Raw genomic sequence first — 20,394 nt, forward strand, 5'->3', positions numbered from 1 at the left:
GGAAATTGAATTCATTCCTGTTGTTAGCTGTACTGCATTTGGTCAAAGGCAGTAATAACCATATGACAGCTATTTGGAGACTTATAGAAAAAAAACCCATTTTAATCCAGTCTGTGGTAAACAATAGGTCAGTGTTTACTATTAGCAAACAGTGTAATACTGATGGCGATGTACTGTCAGTCCTGGCTGTTTCTTTGCCTTATTTTTGGCTAAGAAGACACTCTCTTATTTCCCAGTTGTATGGCTAAGTTATTGCTGTGTGGAGAATGGCTCAGGAAATGGGAAAATAAAATTGTTCACAGTGTTTTTTATAATAAGCAAACATGTAAAAATTTCTTTATTGACTCTTCTTAATAAATACACTTTTACAGTGGAAATTATAATAAAATAATCAAATGTGTGTGTTTTCTTCTAATTCTTAGGGGGAGTGTTGACCAAACAGCAGGAGAGCTGAGAGTGTCTAGCCAGGATCTGAGGGAAAGGCTTGCACCAACTGTCATGTCAAATCTCTTATTGACTTTATGGCATAAAAGATCTTTCCCAGAAGTAGAAATTGTTTTTTCCTGCCTTCTTCTCTGAGCCCTGGCATGCAAGGGCTGTTTTGGGTGGTTGCATGAGTAGTTGTTACTCTGTACCAAGGAATTCTTTGCTTCTGACAGGTGCCAATTATGCTGTGGACATCTGCCCTGGAGGTATTGAATCAAGCTGACAACTCATTTTATATCAATCAAACAACAACCATTTTCAATAATTTCCCATCCAGCTGGGACTGAATTTGCAAAAGTGATCTATGTATTAGAGACATTACCAATCCACAGAGACATTCATAACCGTGATTATGTTCTGTTTTCCCACAGAAACTCTTGCATCTGCACAAGAAAGCAACAACTTCTTCCACTACGCAGGAGGATGCTGACAACTCAATTTTGGTCACTTGCTGCCAAGCTCAACTTACAACAGTCAACTCACATCAGACTAGAAGGGTATTTTTTGTTTGCCATCTGCAAATCCCTTCTGTTGATCCTCCAATCAATGGGAATCTGTAAAGTAATACTGAAGTATTCACTACTCTTTAGCCACTGCAATGGGTGGTTTTTTAATAAATGCTTAGTTTTTTTAATCCTGTTTTTTGGGTAGAAAAGGAGAGCAGGGCTTATCCCCAAACAAAAGGGGATTAGGAACAAAAGAAAATGCAATGCAGAGATGCGTTCCAGATTGCAACTTTTCTTTCCTGTAATAGTTTATTTTCAAAGTGGTACTGGCACCAGCCAAAATCTCATTCTGCTTTGCCTGAAAAGCATTAAGGTAAGTGAGGGATGCAGATAATACCTTCTTTACAGATACATATTTTTCAAAATACACAGTTAATCAGAAAAAAACCTAGCACTATTCCATTCCCTTTTTGACCTGTTAAACCATCATGTTACCTATATGAACTTCCTTCAAATACTTTATTTAATAGGACTGTATATTTGGAGGCAAGGAACTGGTAAAACGTTCTTCTGGAAAGGACCAAAAACATGCCCCTTGCTAGTGTTTGAACTACATTTGCCAGCTGACTGGAGCTATAGGTGACAACTAACCCACAGACCTTAGCAATATGGTTAGCAAGCTAGAACAGTAGGCAGGCTCACCTTCTTCTTGTATTCTGTCAAGTGCTGTTTGCATAAGGGGACCAGCTTTTATTATTCTGTTCTGTCCCCACTACTGTGCATCAGGGCAGCACAAAGCAAAATTTAGTGCTTGGATATAGTATTTGCTTGCTAACAATTGTTATATTTAAGGCTGCACTAAGACTTCTGTCTTAACCTGCTGTTCTCCCATGCTCGGAATATTCTTTAAAAAAAAAATCCCTTTCATGTGAAATTTTTCATGCTTGTTATCAGCTGAAATATGATTTTTTTGGCAAGCCTGAATAAAATTCATTCATTCATATTTGAATTATGCAAGAAAGTGGGTGTGGGGAGAAAGGTCTCTTCTTTAGCACATTCATAATTCACAAAAAAAGCTGCATATTACAAGCTGAAACTTTCCAGGTGGCTAGTTTTGACTGAAGGGTAGTCTTCATGCTAATTACAAAGAGAGAATGACTGAAAGAAAAATGAAAGAGAAAAATTAAAAATGACACATATTGTGATTAACTCATTTGTTTTGTAGGTGTGTCATACAAAGTTCCATTGTGAGCCACTTAGAGCAAGTTTAAAGTAACAATTTCATTTAAGTTACAATGAACTACTATAATTACATAATATCAATGTTTTGTGCTGCAATTTCACTAAGAATTTCCCTACAGAAGCTGCAGAAGCTTTTACTTATGCAAATGTGGAAGCTCACAGTGAAATCAGTGCAGAATCTTATGAATCATTAACTTTGACCAGAATGCCAGTCTGGGGAAGGGGGGGAATAGTGGCAGTAACTCTCCCTGTGCTCTGGGTCTCCCTGAATGCTGACCTGCTGAGGAAAATAGCTCTGAGGTTTTGCAGTTTGTTCTAACTTACTACACTGACTGTGAGGGACACCACACCACTAAAGCTTTGTTATTCTCTTTTCCTTGCTATATTCCCATATACTAGTGGACATAACAGGTGGCACATGATCTGATCAGCACTGTATGACCGAGTCTCCACAGTACCAAAGAATTACTGCAGTGGAGGGTATGTGGGTAGCAGAAGTTTGGAGTGTTACAACAGTCTCAACCCATGGAGAAAAGATGCTGTGACATGCAGTTCCATGCTCTCATAAAACACCTGGAAATAAAATACAAGCATGTAAATAAAGCAATATAACTCTAATTTTAAACATCTGAAGGTATAACTGGCAATGGTTCCCATAGTAATTTCTGACCTTGCTCCAGATGGAGTAAGGATAAGTTCAGACTAAATTTAGTTCTACACAGCACTAAATTCCCAGTAACCTCTTGAAAGCAAAATAAGAACTGTTGGATTCAATGCAGGAATTCTCATCTGTTTTTTTTTCTTCAGAGTGAACTGAGGAGAAATACATTTTTCCCAGTGATGCTGTTTATTTTTACAAAACAAAACAAGTGAATGCTGAGACACACCAGCTTCTGTAAATAGGAATTTAAAACTTAACCTTTATTATTCCAGGTTCCCATTCCAGAAACAAAAGGTCTTGATCCAGTCACTGTGTGGATGGATGATACAACAATTGCTAAATAGAAAAGTGACAGCAGTGCTCAGCTATGGCCACATAACTAGTCCCTCGTCTTACATTTACATTCGTTGGCATATACTGATCAAATCTCAGCACTGGGGAATAAATGGATAAAAGTTATATCTGATTCAGATTTATAAATTATCTATTTGAGGCAAAAAGGGAGAGAACTGCTTGGCAGCTACAAGTGCTAATGAGAGTAAAAACAGATGCAGAGCTATCAAGAAAACATGGCAACTATTATTCGTCTGAACGCTTGATGTTGCACAAGGTGTTAATGCCTCAGCAACCATAACAACTCTGCTAAAGTACATTACATTCATCAAAGTATAACAAATGGGATACAGCACACTGGCATTGTGTCCTCTGCCTTTCACCAGCCCAGTACTAGAATGACTCTATAGGTGTGTGTCTTACAGCAGGTATTTCTTGCTGGAGGCCCTGTTTTGGTAGACAGCTTGGAAGAAATTACTGATCTTGTACTTGATCCAGTATATTGCAAGTTATGTTCAAAGTATTTTTAATAGTCTGTTATTTTCTTCATCAGCTCTCTCTCTGTGATTATGTTCTGCAAGTACTCAAAGTAGCTTCCTCTGAAAGCTGTCTTCCTTGTATGATAGTTACCTTAACTCCCAAGGATTGCAGTGCCCAAGACATGTTAACTCCGGTTGGTTTTTTACTTGTCTATTTTTCTTATTTGTACCCTTGCATGCACTACAGTTCAATTACTGCAATTTGAGCACTCCTTTCTATCTAGCTGAACAATCCTCCCCAACACACCACCATCCTGATGTGTAATCACTCAGGAGACATAATCATTCACTTAGAACTAAAATAATTCTCCTACCATTTGCTCCTTGCCTCCATTCTGCCCTTTTTCTCTGATTTATTGCACTTATATTCCTTATGGAAATATTTTGACATCCATCCCCTCTATTCAAGTCTTGTACCCACCCTTGGAGGGAGTGCTTTGAACAGAGGAAGGCCAGGATGAGTGTGTATCTTATATACTCACCCTTTTATTCCAGTGTCATTTCCCCCACCTCCTCATTATGTTCCTGAGCCCTTCCCCTCCTTCTAGTTTAGCTGTGCCTACTGTCTCTCCTACAGCTACCAGGAGTCCTCCCTTCCCTCCCCTGCCCCTCTAGTAAATGTCAGAAAATATTTCCTCACAGCCTGTGCTACTCAGGATTGTGTCTGAGTACAGGGATCCTGAACCCCAGCCTTGTCTAAGCTCTCTAAATCACTTGACCCCAAAAAGGTTGCCACAGGACAGCACTTATCTACAGCGCAGGCTGGAAAGAAAGTGCTGCTAATGCACTGATTTCCTTCAGCTCCGAGCTTTGCATCTATTTAGACTGCAAGAAAGTATTTAGTGAGCCAGAACACTGAAATTGTTCCTCTTCAAGCTTAGTCAAAATTACTGTGAAATTCCTTAATTAAAAAGTTCAAGCTGAGAAGCAAAATGCTTTTGAATTCAGCCATCACAGTGCCCCACTCAGTACTGTACCTTCTGCCTCTTCTTTATTGCTCCCTTCATGTTCTCATGTTACCTTACGTGCTGCCTGTTGGTTTTGCTTGTTACGAGTGTCCCCCCCGACTGCCACCCCCACACTGCATCGACAAGCAGAAAGCTCTTTATGCCAAGTGTTGACCTAGTGGTGTGCACCAGCCCAGGGTGGAAGAGCATCTTGAATTTCTTGCTCCCCTGGGAGCATTTGATTAAAGGAGGATTTTCATGGTGTGTTGAGATTCAGAACGTGGCTGCTATTCAGTAACTGCTGTTTGCAGTTCTGAGCCTGAATCCATGCTGAGGCTCTGCTGGTTTTGTGGCAATAAGCTAAGTCCTGGGACAATGAATTCTGCACGATTTTCCCCAGTGTGCAGAAGAGCAGAAACAAGACCATGCTCACACTCACTGTCAGGCTGCTGTTTTTGCACTCAGGGACACAGGCTTCACCAGATTTTTCACTGATTCCCTATAGAAGGCTTCCTGACCTGCTCTCTAAATGGGTCTCTTGGATCTAAAGAATTTGACTCAGCTTCAGTGTTACTTGCAGTGTGTGAGGTCAGTTTGGAAACATTTGGAAACTCCCAACTGAGGACATTTCAGGAGTGTCTGCACTACTCTCACACCTGCACAGGCCCCAGAACAGCACTTGGAAATGCTGGATACCTCACAGCACAGCGTGCCTTTTACAGACCTCAGTAGGCTGAACCTGATACACAAATACTCACATGTGCTTCTCACTGTGCTCAGAGGAATACACAATCTAAATTAATTTCTGCTATTATAAATCTAGAAAAACTTTTCTATAGCCCAGGAGATGGCTCTGGAGTCACAACAGAGATGTGATGTGTACAGATGTACAGAATACAGTTCACAATTTTATTTCTTTCTTCTGTTTCTAGTAATTGAAGATTTAATTACTAAAAACTATGCTTACAATGAAACTTGAGGAAATCAGAATATTTGAAAAGGAGATATGTATTTCCTTTATTTCCTATGGTTTGATTTAGGGATTTGCAAACTTACCACTTCAGTCTGAACTCATAAAGCAGAAAGATTACTTTAAAATTAAGTTGATAGTGCTTTGGGATGAATTATGGATACTTTCTTTGGCTGCTGACAGTAATTTCATTTGGGATATTCTTCTCGCTGAGAAGCTGTAAACAAGAAAACTCACAACAGCAGAAATACAAATAAAGAAAAACAACTAGAAGAATTAGGTTGGCTACAATAATAATAATTTTCATGCTGAATTTGGCTCCTTTGGGTCTAAACCAAATATGTTTATTTTTTAGAATTGTATTATTTCATAATCTGTATTTTTCAATTTACTTAGCCACGGTGAATATATCCATGTTGTATGTGTTTTTCCTTCTAGAATCACTATGTCTCCATCATGAAGAAAATAAAATAAAACTTTTCAAATCACCATAAAACTAAATCTGCAAGAGGGGAATTTTAGTGTTTCATTTTACATACCATATAAATGTAGCTCTCCCTGGGTCATTTTTTCCCACAACTCCTTTTTGTGCTAACTTGTTAAAAATTATGTCACAGGACCCCAAGACTACAAGGAGCTGTTAAACCATTTACCCAAGAGACCAAACACAAGCACCACCAGGGGAAGGATTAGTGAGCAGGATGCTCAGACACTCATTTTTAGCTTGAAGTGGCCACAGCTGATTGCAGTTACATCTGGCCACTGGATGTGTGCCTCTTCATGTGAAAGCTGGGGACACTGAAAAGTTAATAAAAGCATTTTCCAACTCCATAAATGCATTGCAGGGCACATGACATTCCTTTCTGCTATGGTGATGCATATGACTGTGTATCTTGTGCAAGCAGTTACCGGAGATGCAAACCAGGAAGTGTGTGTTAAAAATAATTGTATTATTAAATGAGGAATCAATTAAGAGATAAATATACCCTTAATAGTAAGAAAATATGATCAGGTAATATCAATTGTACTTGTATATCTTTTCCATCATCAGAGTGCTTTAAAAACCTTGACATTTACTCACAGTATGTCTCTCTGAAACAGGAAAACAAGGCTTTGTTCAGGTGGTGAATGAAATAAGAGTGCAAAGGACTTGACCAAAGAGTATCAGCAAGTCAGTAAACTAAAACAGTATGCTATCAATAAAATCCTTAAAAGAATCTGTCATAAGGGTTGTGTTTTTAGTTGAGTTTCAGGAATTTTATGGGCAAAGAATTGAAAATTATGACCAAGCTGGCTCGCTCTTCTAGCTTCATGCTTGACCTGCAGTCTGCAGAAAAAATTGGAAATTATCTTGGAGCTTCACATAGCTACCATGCCTGACCTGTCCTAGTTCATGTAAGATGTTTCAAAGAAACAAGTTGATAATGATCCAGGCATTCATAGCATGCATGTATTTGCCTTGTCATAGCATTATTCTCACATGGTCTTTAGACAACCTCAAACACTACAAAAATCAGCGTCTGCATTACCATTATAAAATTTCTTACTTTTAAAATCTAAAGATTGCAAAGAAGCTATTTCAGAGAGCAAACAATAGAATATTTACAAGAAGGAAGCAAATGTTTTGCTAAAATCATTTTGGGAAAAATAAAAGCCTTCAAGGATTTTGAAAAAGGCAAATGTGGAGCTTAAAGGAACTTTTACCAAATTCCACCATAGCTGCATTTGAAAGCTAAACTGTGAGAATTCAAAAAATTCCAGGCAAGGAGATTCCACTTACTTTAGAAATCTATATATTTTAGGCATATTTTTCCATAACACTTTGTGATATTACATATCACTGTACTTTGTGTTGTCATTTACATAGGTGAAGTAAAGCCTGGCAGCAACTCGACTGATCACTTTGAACTGAAAAACCACACAAGATGCTGACACAGAAAATCACCCCTTGATTTCTTGAGAGTTAAATTGCATCTGCAAACGATGTCAGGTTCCACTTGGAGTAAGCTCTGATGTCTAGTGCATTTCTGCCACTGGTTATCTTTCTTTTTTGTTTCTTCAGATAAGATATACTTGCATTCTAGCTGCTAATGAAAGAAGAAGATAACCCTGAAATGCTTAGTCACTTTTATACTTTTTTACTGATGCTGTGAAGAAGTGACAGAATCCTGTAGTTAACATGATTCAAAAGATAAGTGGGAGGAGAAGGTGGAGAAAGATTATATAAAATGGATTTATATTGCTTCTACAACTGAATTGTTTTCAGTATAATGTCACGCTCTTAGTGTGGGGGATTCTGCATGTGTCGTGATTCTGCAGATGTTCTTGCACACTACGTGCAGCTGCACTATTTGTCATGGGCAAATTTAATAGCAAGATGCTTGTTATATGTTCCCCCTATTCTTACTTCACAAAAAACAGTGAGGGGAAAGTAATCTACTACCTAGTAGCTTGCTTGCTTCCCTTCTTTATAAAGCCTTTTAAAACACTTTAAAACAAATTTTGGAAACACCATCTTTTGTACTACATTCTGTAACATCTGCAATTATAGATCTGTTACTTTTGCTAGAATGATTTTGTTCTTTCTAATGGTTATATTGCTAATTAAGTAATTTTAAGTACTTGAAAAGGTCATATTCCTAACAGTGGGGGGGTTCTTCAAGAGCTTCATCCTTCAAAGGGAGAATACTTTCTGGTAAGTACTGAATATCCTCTGTTCTCAGTGACTGCAGATGAAACTCAGAAGCACTCCATGCAGCAGTATGGCAGAGCCAAGTGCTGTCAGAAATTTTGCAGAGTCAAACTCAGAAGAGCTCTCCTACCCTTCTAATCTTAAAATTCTGGATTCTTTCCTGTAAGTATTCCCTTTCCTGAACTTTGTTGGTCCAAGGCCAGTGTGTTAATCAGCTCTTCAGAGGGGACCATACCCTTGAGTTCCAGCTTCTTGCCAATGTATTCAGAAAGTAGAACAATATTTTGCAAAAAGAAAAAATATTTAAAAAGGCAAATTTTTTTCTCTTGAAAAGCCTATATTGTGGTGAAACACAGGTTGTCTGGTTAGTGGCAAGGGAGGTAACTGAAGAACTGGCAGTGCAAGGAGAAATTTGGACTTCAGAAGAACGAACTGAAGTAGAAGCAGATCCAACTAAACCAAACAGGACAAAACTCAAGAAGACAGTACAGCTGTAGAACAAGTTAAGGGTGTTACACTATCAGTAAGTATATGAACAAAAAACAGATGTTATAAATGAAAAATTTTCATGTAATTACTGTATCTCCTACAGTGCAAGAAAGACATTAACCTACTGGTGCTACTCCAGTGGGAGCTGTAGCAGGGAGCGTGCTGGGAGAGGCTTAGGGGTGCACAAGGACAGGAAAGAGGTAACTAGCAGAAGTCAGAGCAAGGGAAATTCTGACCAGGAATTAGGAAAAATTATTTACCTCATTCACCATGAGGGTGGTGAAATATTGGCAGAGGGGTCCTAGGAGGTTGTGGCCCTCTCAAGGTGAGATCCCTCCAGATGAGGAGGTCTGTATGTCCTCTCCTTGAGAGTAACCACACTTAACAGATTACCTAGATATTAATATCTATACTTGTAACATTAAAGTATACACATATTTACAAGTATGGTTGAAACTTTGAGTGCTTATAAAACACACAAGAAAAGATGGATCAACAGAGTACATTTTTTTTGCCATGGAAAAATCATGTTTTAAAAATAAATATTTATGTACTATTGTATGGGAGGTATTTTAAAGCATCTTGAATTTTTCACATGGTGGAAACACTGCATATACATAAAATACGTAGTCATGTATCAAGTTGATGAAAAAGTTCTTGTTAGGAGGAAGCTGATCAGATAATTTTAGAAATGTATAACAAGTGTTTCTGTTATTAAAAATGTGCATCTGTGAACACAGACTGTCAAAGAAAATGGAATATTCAGTGAGTCTTTTCAGAAGAAAGTCAGCAAATAGCATTGAAACATGCAATAGATATGTGAAGATATTAGTTTCCAGTCTTCAGATGATTGTTTAGCTCAAAAGTTAAACAGATGTGACTATGACATCTCTCATTCTGTTTCTAATCAATCTCTAAATATATATATGAGATCAAGCTGTGTTTGTGTACAGAGCCAATTTCAGAAATTGTTGTGAACTGCCTCGTGTAAAACCTATCTGATAGTGTCTGTGAGTGTGCGTGTGTGTGACATGTCTTAGATTCAAACATGTATTCTTAATTATCCTATACCTTTATGAGGTTACACAATGGTCTTCTGCAGCTACAGGAATTTTTAACTTAGCACTACAACCTATAGCCCTCAATTTAACAACTACAATATTCCTGCTGATTGTGCAAATTATATTGGTGATGAAAATCAAACACTTTTTGTTAGCTAGCCTCCTGATGGCAATGAAGAAATACAAGTCAATCAGACCTTGAATTATTCTAATTCAGAAAAAGTTAGGAAAATGTGAATGCTTCCAAGATCTACTGCTCAGTCATGATTCTGCAGTCATAGAAGGGTTTGCAAATCCTTGCTGAACTCTGCAATTCACAGACTAAAAGGGACTTTATAGCCCATTAAATGTGATTTAGCCATTATTATTAAAAAGCAACAAGGTTTGTATTGACATGATAGTATATGGACCCAGAAATTCCCTGGGTTTGTCTGGGCCTAAATAGATTTTAACTTGGTTTAGTTGTGATAGCAATTGTTCAGCTGTGAGGCTCTCTTGACTAAATTTTAGTTTAACTCTAGTTTATGGTAATAACAAATGGTTATTCATTGTGGACTGAAATGCCTACAGCTCTAGAGTCAGCTGTGGGAAAGAGCGCAGATGCAGATGACACAAATAAGTCATTTAATCACAGTAAGCTGACAGTGTTAAGAAAACATAAAACTAATTCAGACACCAGACTGAGGAGAAAGACATCCCCTTCCCATGAGTATCACGCTCCTCCTGGTGATAACTCATTGTAGTACTCCCCCATTCCTTTTGAGAGATACCAAAGTGTCAGTCTTAAGACCCAAAGGAACACTGGAGGAATAAGCACAAAGCCAGAGAATAGGGAACTTTTTATGTAGCAATTTTACCCCTATTTTTAATGAGGTCTTCCACTATTCATTAAGTAATTTTGATTATTATACTGTTTAAAATAGTAATTGGACTACCAATAAATTCTTACATTCATTTATATATTGTGCCTTTTGTCAATACCTTTCTGTAGGCTCCGAGTGTAATACCACATTATAACATTGCTAACATCTTTAAGGACCTGGAACCTGAAACAAATACCATGAAGATCACTGAAGCTCACAAGCACTTTGGCCAGTTGCAGTCAATGCTGCTGTGCTCTATTTTCTCATGGACAAGCTGAATGAAATCAGTCCAGTGAATCAGCTTTCATTCAAGGTTACCACTCAGGAAGAGGTCAGTGTGTTTGCGTACTGCTGTTTTAATCTAGTTCTACCACTGGCTCACCACTTTCCCTCTGGTCACAGGCTGCATTTCACAAGGCAGTGCAGTGAGCAAAACCCTCTGATAACGAGGCTCAGTGTAAAGATCCCAACTGCCTGCACGACACCCTCCACTATCATTTACACTGCTCTGTTTGAAAGGGTAAAGCTTACTTTCCAGCCCAGTTAGCTCTCCCAGTACAGCATGACCCCTGCTTGGGCTCTCATTTACAGTTTTGTGTATGTACACCTGTACGTGTGGCCTGGCAGCCCACAGAGCAGTCCTTTGCCTTATGACTTTGAGGCCTCCCTTCCGTACCTTCCTGCTTCACCACAGTAAGAGGGAATATGGACGAGTTCATGTACTTCTGCTTGGGTCTCCTTGCTGTAGCTTGAGCTGTTCATGCTACCAACTGGCTCTGCCAGGCCACTGGAAAACTCCCTCCTCAGGCAAGAACGTCAGCCTGAAATGCTTCCTACAAACTGTGTTTGCTCTGAGCCAGTCCAGGCTGCTTTCTTATTAAGGACAGAAAAGCATGATGGCTTCACAGACATTGCTGTGGCCGCAGAGGGGGGCACCTCTGCAGGGGTAGCCAGTTTTCTTACTCTCCACTTTCCATCCTCATCTCAAACACTGGGAAACGCATCTACTTTCAAAGTAGCTCTTCATGTCCCAAGTGCTGCTGCCACATGTATATATTCCTCTTAGAACGAGCTGAATGGAAAGAGTATTGTATAACGATCTCTCATTTAGCTTAAAATGTTATCTTTTCCTTCACTGCTTTTTGTCTGCGAGAAGTATGCTGAGTCTTATGCAGCTGTGTTCTTGCTCTTATTTGGCATAGATCTCTTCTAAGTTTTGCACCCATACCAAGAGTTTCCTACTTCCCTTTGAAAAGAGCCAGAAATGGGTACAGAGCAGAGGAGCCCAAAGCCTATGTGGATCTGAGCCACAACTATGATGAAAATATTAACCTGATAAAAGAGGTTTCTTCAGCTTCTAGTGCATGTGCTGTGAGCTGGAAAGTAAAAATCACAAATGGAGAAGAGAAAGGGAAGACAGAGAAATTCAAATTCAGCTGCTGACTCTACTTGTTTTCAGAGCACAGAATATCTACAGTACTGAAACATAAATCAGCCAACCAGTGAATTCCTGTTGAGTCTCCTCAAGGTCATCTGGAAGTCACCTACAAGCATCTCACACGAGGACATGCGCAATGGCTGACTTCAGCAAGGTGCCAAACACCCACTCTGCCTGAGGCTGGGATGCTCAGAATGCTCACCACCACGCATGGCTGGGCCCTGCCTTTATTTGATACATTTCTGATTGAGCTGTGTAAACAAGACACAGTTCTGTCTAAAAAAAACCACTCTATATTAATTATTTAGAAATTAACAGGTGTTAAACCAATTGCCATTATTGCACTGCCAACCTTTAGAACAGATCTAGCATTAAATCATGGATATCTATAGGGAATTCCCTTGGATCATTTGATCAAATTATGCTCTTAAAAGTACACTTCAAAAATGTCATCCTGGTGTAGGAGGAACAGAAAGAAAATAAGGCAATGAAATTAATGGAAATTTAGAGAAATGAAATGTTGTCTCATGTATTTTGACAATGTAGGCATCAGTAGGTTTGCCAGACAGATCAGCTTCAGATTTGACTTGAGCAAATTAAGGTAATCTAAAGCACAAGCTACTTGCTAGTCATTTTTCTGGGTTTTGCCTCTTGAACCATTTTACAAGTTTATTTACATTATAACAGCACTGGCCATGCTTCTCCCATGTTTGAAGTCATTCCCCAGCCTTTGGGAAGAAAGCTGGCTCTTGACAACATGGCCAATTTCTGGCCACAGAGGTGTTTCAAGTAACAAGGTGGGCAGGCAGGAACAGCAAAAGGGGAAAAGCTGTGAGGATAAAGACTGCTAAAACAGTCAGGTATAGATAGCAAGAGGAAAGAGCCCTGAAATGCCTGAAGGGCTCCGACAGAGAAATCCCACTGCACCAATTGTTTAATTGTTACCCTGCTTTGCAAACAGCACTGTGTAGGCACCTTTACTTTGCTGGCATCTGCTGCTGCACCCCATTTCTTTCAACAGTAAGACATCAGGCACAACTAGGCATAACTGAAGGATCCAGATGGTCTTTGGCACCTGCAGTGAGTTAGGAAGAAAAGATGTTTTCATTGTTTTTTCGGATCTTTGTCATAGTTTAACCCCAGCCAGCAACTAAGCAGAGCACAGCCATTCACCCACTCCCCCACGGCAGGATGGAGGGAAGAGAACTGGAAGGGTAAAGGAGAGAAACTCATGGGTTGAAATACAGCAGCTGAATAATAATAACACCACCACCAATAAAAAAAAAAAAAAAGGAGAGAAATAAAACCCAAGACAAAGCAATGCAAATAAAAAACAATTGCTTACCACCAACAAGCCAATGCCCACCCAGTCCATGAGCCACAGTCCCCGAACTGCAGTCTCCAGCCAACTTCCGTCTCTAGTTTATACTGAGCATGACGCCTCATGGTATGGAATATCCCTTTGGTCAGTTGGGGTCAACTGTCCCAGCTGTGTCTCCTCTCAACATTTGTGCACCCCCAGCCTCCTCACTGGTGGGGTGGTGTGAGCAGCAGAAAACGTCTTGACTCTCTGTGTGAGCACTGCTCACTAATAATTAAAACATCCCTGAATTATCAACAGTGTTTCCAGCACAAATCCAAAACACAGCCCCATACTAAATGCTATGAAGAAATACCTCAGCCAAAACCAACATAATCTTAAACTGAATTTGCTGGACTGGGGGGTGTTTGGTGGTGTTGGGCTTTTTGCTTGCGAATGTGACAAATTTGAGTGAAGCCTAAGAACATTTTTACGGATTACTTCGAAACAGGCTTATACTTTATACTGTCTAGCCTCACACGACATGCTGTGACTTGATTTTGCATTATTATGATGATTTAATACAACACTGAGTAATAGAGATTGTAGTGAATTCAGGTTGGAGAATCTAAACATCAGTCCTCTCGTTTGATTTTCCTAAATCTCTTTCTGATCTAAGCACCTAAATATCCTCAGTCTGGTCATGATCCATACCTTGACCATATGGTCCTCTACCAGAGAACAGAATAATTCTAGGCCATTAAGGCACTTGCCCATATCCATTTCATCTGCAAGATCTTCAGAGGTGCAAACAAAACACTGGATGGGAAGATTTGCTAATGCTGATAGTACATTAGATCACTGGATAATCTTTTTCCTGTGTTAGTTATTACTGAATGGAAATCAAATGCATGCATGTTAGAACTAGTAACAGATGGCACTTCTGTTCTGTGAGGAAGAAATAGGGGCAAAGGGGCAGCAAAGTTGAACCTCCCCCCTTCCCGGTCTTACCAGGATTCATTGTGTTGCCCTCCTGTTACAGTTGGCTGTGACTCTTTCTTGTTATAAAGAGATGTCAGAAGTTAGAGGGAGACAGATGATAACCTTAAATCCTTTACTGCATTTTACCAGGATTCTGAAAAATAAAAAATAAAAAAATAAAAGCCAGCTGAGGGAGTTGGAAAATGTCAGTGAGGCATTACACAAAGAACTTGATACATTTGTTGACCTTTCTTCTTCCTCCACCCTTCTCCTCTAAGATGGATTTAGTAGTAGTGAGTGCTTAGTGCTTTAAGTGCTTTCTTAAAAATAATTTAGATGCTATTGTCTGTCTGCCTGCTACTTGGAAAACATAGCTGTTTCAATGAGCCCCTGCTGAAATGGAAGAAAGAGGGTTTATTGAAATGCCTCCAAAAATGCACCAAAATTTCATTCTTTTCCTTGTCAGCTGAAACCCATCTTGTTCTTGCCTTTACAGTCTTTTGTTTTATTTTTTTAATTGTACCATTGTATTGAGGGTCTTTTCATTCTTTTCCGCTATTTTACGAATGGCATGTGTGGTATTAAGAGCTGAAGGCAGAGATGAGAGGAGAAGTGTTTTGAACTGACTAATTTGCAGGCAAGAAATAAAGCTCTTGTAAGGTGGTCCCAGGGGTATCTTTGCCATGAACACTATTTGAAATGACATGTAATCTGGTACATTTCAAAGGCAAAACATTTCCTATTCTAAAGTATCTTCCTGAGCCAGGGTTGGTTTACCTGTTTCCAGAGAATAATAAACTCCACTGGGACCAAGGGAACTCCTTCTCTCCCCTCTCAAAATTCCTGTTCTTTTTCAAAGGGGCAATTGCAGCCAACAGTTTATTTCTGTCCTATCTTTTTCTGCTCTAGTGGCTCAGTGCTCCCTACTAATACATAGCTGAATGCACCTCTGGATTCACACAGCACATCCGTGTACAAAGAGAGAAATAATGGTGTGGAGCTCTCTTGTTTCTTTTAACAGTGGAAAATTTCGATCTGGTTCTAACAGACTTCTAAAATTTTAAGCATTTTGCCGTATGACTTTGATCTGGCAATTTCTTAAGAGAAACTGTTTCTCTTCTAGAGAAATCTGAGCTCAGCTGACCTTGGAATGCTGTATTAATACTCTTTCTCAGCACAATTCAGTGTTTCTAGCCTTGTTGACATACTAAAAGGCTTACACACAAAAGTCCACATTTAATTTGTCAAAGTAGACATTTCAAAAAAGCCTTATGTTAAAACTTTGTCCATATTTTGGTGAAAGCTTAGCTGGTCTTCTAAGCTGGGACACTTAATCATCATCTGTGAATGTATTCATATACTCTGAGGAATGTTTCTATATGTTCATGATTTAAACTTATGATATCCAGAATCTGTATTGCATGGTTTTAAAAGATTTTAAAATACTTTAAATGGGAGATCTGGGCCACAAGTAAAACCCAAAGCTTTAGAGAAAATAAACACTGATAAATATTACAAACATTTTCTATTAATTTCACAGCTGTTCTATCCTAAAGCTTTTAGTTACAGAAAAACAAACTGATGCTTTGGGAACTCTGTGAACTTACACTGACTACTGTTTCAATGTTTACTTGATTTTCTCTCTAATTCTCCATGAAGAGAAATCAGGTATAGTGTGTCTATAATAATGATCCTACAAACCGGGGTTTTTTAAAATAAAATCTTCAGTTACACTGGTTTTCAAAATCCACATGCTTGTGCTCAAATGTGCTCTACACAGTATTTTTTCAAGTGTGGACAATGATGAATAAATTATGCTACTTGAACAGAGATACTGAAGGCCCCCGGAAAGGACAAGTGAAAGAGATGGAGTTCGAATATCCAGAAAAGAGACATTTCTAAAAGAATGAAAAGCAAAAAGTTCTCTCCTGAAACCAATAATTATGTTAGACAGCAGACTGTCTGGGATGACTTGTGCTGTCAGTTTGCATTACAAGCCTCAGCCCTTTGAAGGACAGATTTTGCACTGTGAGTGACCCTAACGTGTGTTATACTTGGATCTCTACCAAGTAGAAGTCATAATAAAATACTATGCCCCACAGAATAGGTCTTACACCTTACCTGTTGTTTTTCACAACAGTCTGTCAACTGTAATTCTTAATTTATGGGAACTTTGCCCAAATGTAACTTGGAGCAAAATGTGTCCAGTGTTCACAAAAACTTCCAAAGAAGTTAGTGCTGTTCCCCAGTAGTGTTTATCTCCTGGAGTGGTTCCTTATCGATTCTGAACCATTAGATTCCTCTGGACTATATATAGATGCTATTACTAACAATCATGAGAACACACAGCATTTACCATAAATGTCTACCAAGTTAGTTAGCAATACCACTGGTTTTAGAAATTCTATCAAAACCAGAGAAATAAACAAGGCCTTTGTCACATGATAACACACAGATGGCATTACATCTCTAACACTTAGTATCTGAGGAAAGTTACAGTGCTTTGACTCAGCTGCCTGGGTGACTGCTGGTTGCTTTCTGAAATCAGAGGTAGCTTGCCTGCTGTTCTGTATTTTACTAGTGCAAGTCATCAACCTTGCACAACTATACTTGAGTGATAGATTTGACCCTACTGAAAACCTGCTAACCCTCCTCTGACCAAACTACCTCCTAATGCCAATGTAAGGACTTCTGCTTAGCCCCTTTCATTACCCTTGTGTAATGTCACCTTTAATGAGACATTAATTTCCTTTTTTTTTCTTTAGATAAATTTCTAACATATCTACTTCAGTGTGCTTTGAAATATTTTTATAGGCAATATGTAGGGAATCCATTAGCAGGAATCAATTGTCTCACTTCTGCATTGCTTTTCAGACACAGGGGCATTTTGCTAATACAAAATACTTGGCCATAGAGCAGTACAACATACTAGCTCAGCTGATTTATTGAAACTATATTTTTGAGGGCTGGGTTTTTTCCTTTGGTGACTCATGTAATGTGGTGCCATTTAAACAGTGTGTGTAGAACACATGAACACTTCATTATTTGGCTCAAAGTAGTACAGTATATTGTTCTGTTTAGGGAACAAGTTTGAATTTACCATTGACTCCGGAGAACTTCACAATGTATCGTTGGGTCAAGGACAGGAAGCTGCAGCAGAAATAGCTATGGAAAAGGCATCAAAAGAAGGCCACTGGGTTATACTTCAAGTAAGTCAAAGCTCTTCATTACATCAGTGCTGCACTGCAGTGTTAAAAACTGAAGCTTTTCAAAATAGCATGTGCCTAGATGAAAGAGTACTAAATAGTGATTTAAAACTTCCTTTGTCTTTGCCACAAGGGAAGCACATAACTTCATCTGTATATGCAAGTATCACTGCATATCACATAAAATATGAATTGTGTGTAGGGAGTCAACTAACATATTTTCCCAAGCACACGGTATCTGATTTACTAATTTATTATCCATTAAAAAAAAATCCTTTAGTAAATAAATGTGTAGCAAAAAGAATTGTTACGCTGTATAATCAGATGAATAGATACAAACAGGGAAGATTGCTGTCATTATGCAGTGTATTGTGCTAAACAGATGCACGCGATTTTTTTCAAATATTGTGCAATATGAAACTGCTTCCTTATGTCTGGTTTTTCTTGTATCAATAAAACGTTTCAAATTTCAAATCAATAGCTCACTGGGAGGCCTATTTTTTCCTTCCTTCTCCCCCCTCTCCCTCCCCATCTCTGAATATTTATTTTGTAGTAAAGTGGCTGAACACATTAGAGAAATTACTGAAGAAAACCAGGGAAGGAAGTCAGCAGGGTGATCGGTTTTGAGTGTGAGGAACCTGCCACTTCCCCTAAAGCATATCTCATTCCAGGGTGGATTTGGGAAACCTCACATTAAAAAAACTGATAAACTACAAGCAGTAATGATGCCTGATCACCATGCTGCACTGGATAAATTTGACTAGGCAAGCAAAACACCATAGAAATAAAACTTTAAAAATGTGAGCATTGAACTTTTCCTTTTAAAGCCACTTGAAACGGTGAAGTCACTAAAAGCCTTTACAGGGTATGCAGTAATAAAGCAGGATGCATTTAATTTCTTAAAGATTTGTTCACATATCCTACAATGACTGCACATCTATCAGCAAAAAGAAAAAAAAATCAAACAAGAAACTACTTTTCATTTTAAAGCATCACATACAGTTTCTAGTTAAGTACATGCCTGTGCACGTAGGAATGAAAAATTTGCAGTCACTACAGTTAATTACTGTACAGAATAAGAATTTTTTTGGTTTTGTCTAGCTTAGTTTGATTTATCTTGAAATGTGAAACCATGCGGTTTTGTGTCTCTGCAATATTTTTTACATATTCTGAGCATGTAGTGCACAGAATTAGGTCTTCAGCTGAGGTAAATCAGTGAGGTTCACTACACCAATTTATATTGCTAAGGGTTTGGTCCAAAACGTTTGCAATAGTACATAAGAAGAAAGCATGGTTTTGACTGCTAGGTTATGATATTTTCCTCCATCCTTTTTAATCATTGTTTTGGAAGGCTTTTAATTAAAATAATTTCTGTAACTGACTCTTAAAACATAGGTGTATATAGGTAGTAATCATAAGCTATGATCAAAGATATGGTCAAAGAAATCAAGTATCTCTTTGGAATACGTATCTGTACTAAAGAAAGAGCATCAACCTGAATGCTAAGAAACTCTCCAATTACAAAAAAAAAAAAAAAAAAAAGAAAAAAAAAAAAATTGCTTTTCGACAGTATATTCTAAAAAACCTCTGTGAAAATTATAAAGGCTTTTCGTCTTTCCCTCTTGTTTAGAATAACCTCTTCCAGGAATAAAGATGGGAAGAACGGCCAGCCACCCGCGCAGCGGAGGGAATGTCACCCAAAGTGCTGACAGACATACGCACAAAGAAAACCGCGGCTGCAGCCACGGCGACCACACGTTTGTCGCCAACTTCTGCCGGCGGCAGTGGCTCCGCCGGCCCCGCAGCCCATCGGCCCCGCCGAGGGCCCGGCCCCTCGGCCCGCGGGGCGCCGCCTTCCCCGCGCCCGCCCAGGTGCGCTCGGGGTGCCGGACCGTCCCCCCCCCGGCCGGCGGCTCTGCCCGAGAGGTCGTCACCTCCTCGCTCCCCGCGGTACCTGCCGGGCGCCGCAGGCAGCCGCCCGTGCCCCTGCCCTGCCCCGGGGCGCGGGGGGCCGGGGCCGGGACGCGTCCGGGTCAGCGGCGGCGCGTTCCCGGAGCCAGAGCGCCCCCTGCCGGCGGCCGCTCCGGCGGTGCCGCGGGCCGTGGGAGGCGCGGGCGGGGGAAGTGGCTGTGGCTGTGCCCGGCCCCGGCGGAGGGAGCACCCGGGGAGAGCGTGTGCCCCCCGGGCCTGACCCCGGGCAGCGCTGCCGGGGTGTGACGGCAGCCCCGACCTCCGGGAGAGGTTTCCCTCTCGCAGACGCTCGTGTTAACGCTGGAGTGGGGGCGTACGGGATTCCCCAGGCAGGGCCGCACCCCCGGCACCCCGCTGCCAACACTCAGGTGCCGGCGGGAGAGCTTGTAGCCCGCCCCCGGCCCGGAGCCTCCCGCCCGGGCGCCTGCCTGTGTGAGCCCGGTCATTTCCAGCGCAGGAGCCAGCGCGGCTGGATCGGTTTCAGCAAACCCGAGGCGCATCCTGCACTTCCTCCCGCAGTTTCCACCGGGGAACAGGGCTGTGACATGAGCAGGAGCCAGCCCCGCAGAGGTCACAGCCCTGCGGGGCTGGGGCGACCCGGCCGACCGCAACCCCGGGATCCGCCCGCCGAGCCGGGGTTCGTTCCTGCAGGAAGCAAACACGGGCATGAACGGGCACGCTCTGCTACTCGTTTAAATGGCCACAAGCACACGGCTCTTCCTGAGGAATTACATTTTAAACAGACTTGGCCGTTTAATAAACCAGCCCC

General features: G+C 40.4%; 2 long non-coding RNA genes across 3 annotated transcripts; both read right to left on the bottom strand.

Moving 5' to 3' along the window:
• Positions 1-1,273: 1,273 nt before the first annotated feature.
• LOC113944145 lies at positions 1,274-19,646 on the bottom strand. Of its 2 annotated transcripts, none has more exons than XR_003526595.1 (5): positions 19,609-19,646; positions 17,549-17,613; positions 14,479-14,602; positions 13,113-13,242; positions 1,274-2,747 (listed from the first exon to the last, which is right to left on the bottom strand). It is a non-coding gene; the product is annotated as an uncharacterized LOC113944145 (long non-coding RNA). The 2 variants fall into 2 exon arrangements; XR_003526594.1 differs by lacking the exon at positions 19,609-19,646 and adding an exon at positions 19,377-19,456.
• On the bottom strand, positions 7,401-8,984 carry LOC113944147. The gene is made up of 2 exons (XR_003526598.1): positions 8,931-8,984; positions 7,401-7,711 (listed from the first exon to the last, which is right to left on the bottom strand). It is a non-coding gene; the product is annotated as an uncharacterized LOC113944147 (long non-coding RNA).
• Positions 19,647-20,394: the final 748 nt, after the last annotated feature.

Source organism: Corapipo altera, unplaced genomic scaffold (genome assembly GCF_003945725.1).
Source record: "Corapipo altera isolate COAL_440 unplaced genomic scaffold, ASM394572v1 45, whole genome shotgun sequence".
Taxonomy (NCBI): domain Eukaryota; kingdom Metazoa; phylum Chordata; class Aves; order Passeriformes; family Pipridae; genus Corapipo; species Corapipo altera.